At 36.4% G+C, this 6,000-nt stretch overlaps 1 protein-coding gene across 1 annotated transcript in view; it reads right to left on the bottom strand.

The window, feature by feature from the left end:
* The window catches only part of LOC111423796 (putative Hedgehog signaling attenuator pxb), a 159,884-nt gene extending 155,757 nt beyond the window's left edge, over nt 1-4,127 (bottom strand). Inside the window, exon 1 of the mRNA XM_023057153.2 lies at nt 3,829-4,127. The gene's annotated coding sequence lies outside the window, so the exon portion shown is untranslated. The remainder of the gene's footprint in view (nt 1-3,828) is intronic.
* Nucleotides 4,128-6,000: the final 1,873 nt, after the last annotated feature.

The raw sequence follows: 6,000 nt of genomic DNA on the forward strand, positions 1-6,000 counted from the left end.
AAAATTGTACTTTTTTAATAACTATATTAAGGATGAAGGTTATATATAGTGGATATTTATAGTATACTAAGATTTTTATAGCAAAAAATTGTTTAACATTTTCTTGCATGTGATTATTGAAGAATATCAAGGATATATGTTTTTTATTTTTTTTGTTAATTTTCCTAGTATTAGGTTCTACAATTCAGTCAGACCTTACGTAAAGTCTCTATCGGAAGTATAGATTTTAAAGTATTTATCGCAGAAATAAATTAGACGATACTACGAGGCAAAATACTACCCAACCCAACCCAACTTTAACATGTATAAACGATTACCGTTATGTAGGACTAATGTTGGACAATGTTCTTTCTTTTTCAGATTAGAGGCAAATCAATTTTTTTAAGTATTTCGCAAGCTTTTCGAATTTCTCAGATTTAAAGCCTCCACACCTTGATTTTTCAAATTAGCGCATTTTCTACATTGAGCTAATGAACGATCTAGGTGGACATCGTCTTCTGAGCTAAGTAGTGATATAAACTGCATATTTACTACATTAACGGGCTGAGTCAGTAAAATTATTGACCGCTAGTGAAAGTCTCAATCAACAATGAAAACTTCATCTCAAATTATGATGATAAAAAGCTCGTCAATCACATACCCACAACGTCTAGGCCCACAGCTTTATCTGAGACTGTTAAAGAGTCCATATTGGATTCACCACCTACGATAAGATCACGATAACCACCTTGGCATCAGGTTCCTTTCCTTATAACAACCCTCTGACGTTTTCAGGATAGGCAATTATCAGCTAGTACTGGAATATGATTCGAATATACATTATTAGAGAAGTAATTTAGGTGTACACAGCCTTAATGACTATCTTTGGAGCAATCCTCGATGGACAGTTTCTGGGATAATTTCTTTGTCTGATTAGGTTAGTTAAGGTTGGGTTGGGTTGGTCCATGGTTCATGATTTATTCATGGTTTTGATTTAGAAATCATGGAAACAGGTAAAATTCAGAAAATATTACCGATTTATTAACACCGTATAAAAAAGTATACCTTATATTGTGGACCTTGGTGTTGCAAGTCTCCAATAGATCTTGCTTGATATGGAAAGGTTTTCTTTTAATGAAACCCTCTCAGAGTCTTCTGGTATTAACAAATGTACATTCTTTAGGTTCAGAAATCTCTGGAGGATCTCAGCAGAACATCCATCATTCACCTCACTACTGGTCACTAGCCAATGTTATTTGTGTCAAGTCGTCTCTTCTCTTCTCTACTAAGAACGTTGAAGAGACTAGAACACATAACTGACTTCTTGGATCACAAAAAAAATCTCTTGGCATTAAGGAAACTTTGGTAAAGAATAATATTCTTCTGACACTCTTTGGTTTGATAGAGAACACTTTTAAACAAAAATCGTGAAACATATCTATCAATACAGAGGTATAATCTTACCTTGGTTCATAGAACGCCTGGATATATTCCGACACTCCTTGTCAAAGGCAAGTATCCTAGCGTATATTTGAGAGGATGCAGATTGCAATCAATAAAATTCAGAGTTATTGCGAAAACAATATTTCTCTGTAAATTCCTAAAAGGCAGATATGATCCTTTCCACAGGAGAGCGAATTATAACTTATTCTTGCATTAAACTCTTAATTTTGTTTAACCAGTAGGATTAAGTATCTTGGTGTCAGCTTGAAAATAGAGTCGAATAAGTTTGTGTTGCTTTCAGTCAGCGCGAAAGAGCAGTGAACAGGGCTGTAATTTAACTACTGTTTATTATGTTACAATGTTATTAACCAATACAGTGTAGGTCCAATATCTTACAGTCTACCACCAACCCAACCTTAAAGAGATTTTTTTCTTCGGTCACCTACCATATTGTGGTCTCTGGTCATTACCCAAAGGAATACTCAAAAAAATCAAAGGGAGATTGGATACAATCTAAGAAAGTGTCCCTCATTTATGAACAGGATCTTAACAGGATTTACACTATCCTGTAAATGATTTCTTATAATTTTGCAACCATCTTTACAATTTGCCACTTCTTACTACCTTCTCTGTTATGCTTGTGTAGTAAACGACCAGATACAATAAATTTTATTCCACTGTCCACTTCTGAGCAAAATACGATTTAAAGTATATAAGGATCATTGGGCAACTGGAGACAGAGTCAGGGATTCTTAGGTTGATTGAGATGACCACTATGCTGTAACGCCATATCGTGCAGGGAACCCAATGAGGCCTGGGAACTGCTTGGCTTTAAGTATGTTCACTCCAATGCTATACATATATATAACCTTCTTAATCTTACAATTGATACAGAAAAAGATAAAATTCTTAACTTATTAAAATAGCCATATAAATTAGTAGAATACTACAACAACCACCTAAATTATATGACCAGTAGTATTTTCTTACTTCCCTAGTGACGCTTGGTGACACAGCTTATGATATTTTCACCTCATTTATTGATACTTTTTACCTTTAATGTGTACAAATTATTGACTGTAAAATTGTATTACTTTTGTAATATTTGATACCATTGCCAACATTCAAACTGAATCTTTAATATTATAAGTAACTTAAAATGAATGATAATCCATATTTAAAGTAAAATCTTAGTCTATTTTTTTTCTTATTTTTTTACATTTGAAAGGTGTGTGAGAGATGTGCTTGTTAGCTGAAGATGATGATGACCTTTTCTGTGTAAGAAACCGGCCTGAGAAATTTAAATTTAGGAGCACGCCGATATCTGCCCCCTTTAGATTTTGGGAGTCTCCATCCACGGTGCCGTTCGACCAAATTAAGTAATTGCAGGGCGGGCGCTTATTAATGAAGAAACGTCTTAATACCGCCGGGCTTTTCGAGATTTTTTTTACCCAACGCGAGGATTCTTCTCGGGCGTAATAACCGAAGTTCTTCAAGGATCGCGTCGTCGTCGTCGTCATCTCGATTTTAATTTAAAATTTAATTTGTCGGCAAGAACCGTGTTATTATGCGGGAATAATCGCGGCGTGTGATGTACGACCTTTCAAATGGACACAGAAAAAATAATTAGTGTAAAAAATGTCTTTTATAAATCATTTTTAATAAAATTATCCCTAGGTCTTTAAACTTGATGATCTAGTTTTTTTTGTTATACTACTACATTTATGTTGAAATTGTTGAAGTCCCAGTGGTGATGCAAACATGTTTAAACATGTTTCGCATCCTTGCCCCGTAGCTATATGTAGAGTAACACGATCCTGTTTGTCGCTACAAGTTTGTGTTTTTGAAAATTAAATCGACAACACGGGCATAAATTGAAACCACCGCTACCGGGCGGGCAATAAAACTAATTGAACGGCGGCGTCGGCGGCGGTGGTTTCGGCGTCGCGACGCTCGATACGCCCGCGCGCGTTTGTCTGTTTTTGTAATTACCGATTTGATAAATGGCCCAGATAATAGTTTTACTAAACGCCGTAATTTATAGCCGTGCGACGCGATAAATAATTTTATTCGTACCGCGATGTAAGCGCGCGTTTTTATCGACCCCATTTTGAATTTCCGGAATGTCCTCCCCTCTAGTAATTAGTTTTAAAGGGGCCGGTTTGAGGTAAACAAACCCGCTTGGCAGTCCATACGGATCCCATTTAAATGAATTATATTGCATAGTTTATTTTCGAGTATCACTAATAATATTGCTGCTTCACACAGTAAATGAGATAATTAATAAATTTTATATGAAATCATTTAATCCACATTAATAAATTAATTATTGCTCCATATTTATTTTTAATTTATATTTGTTAATTTAATTAGTTACTTATAAATTAAAATGCTTTTGAGTTCTACCTTCTTTTTGCTATGTACGTTTTCAGCGCAGCGGTCGATCTAGAAGAGCTGAATGTTGTTGCATCAATGCATCAGGCGTGCTGCTACTCAGTCCTCACAAACCTCTTTCATATACCGAAAAACGTCCTTTTCTCGAGAAAGCTTTCCCATACGAATAAGAAAGTGAACAAAAAGAGAACAAAGTGTCCGTCAAAATTCCCTCGGTTTAAAGTCACGAAAGTGTGTGAACCTAGTTTGAGGTAGGTCGTGAATCCGGTTACGTATCCCGGAAAACAAGGAGCGGTGTTGAGAGCGAAGCGTCCTGCCCTTTGACCCGACCGATGTCGACTGGCGGGATACCGAATACTCCTGTGGAAAACCGGTGAGGAAATTGCACCGCGCACGTTCCTCTTTCCATCGGGAACTGTGAGAAGATTTTCTGACGAGAGGAAGATAGGAAAAACGCGCCGGAAGCGTGCGTGTCTTGTGGATCGGCCTCAGGGGGCGAACGACGTTGGATTTGGCGCAATCCGCGGAGTACTTCGTTAGGGCGTCGGCGAGCGTCGGCCGGAAAAAGGAAACGTTCGACGTCCGAGTTCCGGCGAACCGAATTACTTCAAAGTCTTACATTTCGCATCTCCGAATCGTACGACCAGGTTTTATCAATGAGCTGGATGAGAAAGTCGAAAATAAATAGTTTCCATTGCCGCACGAAATTTAACCGTGGAGTTTTCTTCTTAAGTTTACAATATAAATGCAAATTAAAACAATCAAATAGGACAACTATTGGTTTTATATAACCTACAAAAACTAATCCAATTTCTTTTTTTATTGGTATGCTTAAAAGACAATCCAAGTTGATATCTTCAACTTAAAACTCTTATAGGAATCTTCTATCTTTGTTTCTTTCGAATGGTAGATAGTAGAGTTAAGTCGACTATTACAGTGACACACTCCGTTGGAGATTTAAGACCTCCTACGAACATAACTTACCTTAGAACAAAGAAAACGTTAATCCCGATCGGTTTATAGATACGTCGACGAAATAATTATCCTCTCGTAGTCGATACCATCTGCCGTGAATAAATTTCATTGCAGACATGTGGGAGACGCCTATAAACTTGGTATACGGCCGTTCACAATTGAGTTTTAACCGTTCTTCTCGCGAACGCGTACCTAGTATATAATGAAACAATAAAGGCTTCAACGCGCGCCGAAATTAATAATCGCCAGAGGCTCTCATAAATATGGAGATGGGCTATTTAGACCGCATCGTAAATAATTTTATTTAAATATATCGCTTACAGGTTAAGTGTTTTCTTTTTGAAAATCTTATGACAAGAAATTTAAATACACCTTCTATTTAATAACGAGACGTAATCAAGTGCAGTAATAATTTTTACTCATCCAGTGCTTCACATTCCAAAACCTTGCAATCTGGGGGCGTTATCCTTTAGCATTACAGAGCGTCTTTCTGTGCGGAATTTATGTTGATTAAAATGGTGGAAATCGGCCTGTTTCTCCCAGTAAAGGAGATGATATCCTTATTTATAAAAATCCACATTGAATTCAATGAAGATGGGGTGAATTCATGTACAGGTACAAAAGGTTATTTCCTGAGCTGTTACGAGAAAATTAATACAGCCTCGCGAACAATATCGATTTGAATTTGTAAAGGCTGCTCGAGGCGACGTATTCGTACGTGTTCGATAATGAGTTACAGAGACTATATATATATTCGTGTTCGGATGTGATGCGACAAAGGATGCCCTAGTTTTGATAACGCAATAATGACACTCCATACGTTGTAATTGCCCTGAGAATAATGCACAACCGGGATACCTTGAAATCTGTAACGAAAACTTGGTCTTTGAAACGTAGCAATAGGTAGATATATATCGTTCAATGAATACTATTAATAAATTTTCTTGTAACATACAAAGTGTGAAATTCTTACTATAAAGGTTGTATTTTTTTATTACAAGTTCTGCATCTCTACAAATTTGGGAATACAAGAAACCAAAATTCAACCATTTACTAATCGAAAAATCCACCTCAATCAAATCTGGACGTCAGTACATTAACCTCTGTAAATCTTTGTTGAATCTTTGTTGATTTAAAGTTAATTTCCAAATAAGAAAACCACCCGTTTTAACAGTGACAGGTGAAAAATATAATACAACTTCCACAAAG

Source organism: Onthophagus taurus, chromosome 7, assembly GCF_036711975.1.
Source record: "Onthophagus taurus isolate NC chromosome 7, IU_Otau_3.0, whole genome shotgun sequence".
Lineage (NCBI taxonomy): Eukaryota > Metazoa > Arthropoda > Insecta > Coleoptera > Scarabaeidae > Onthophagus > Onthophagus taurus.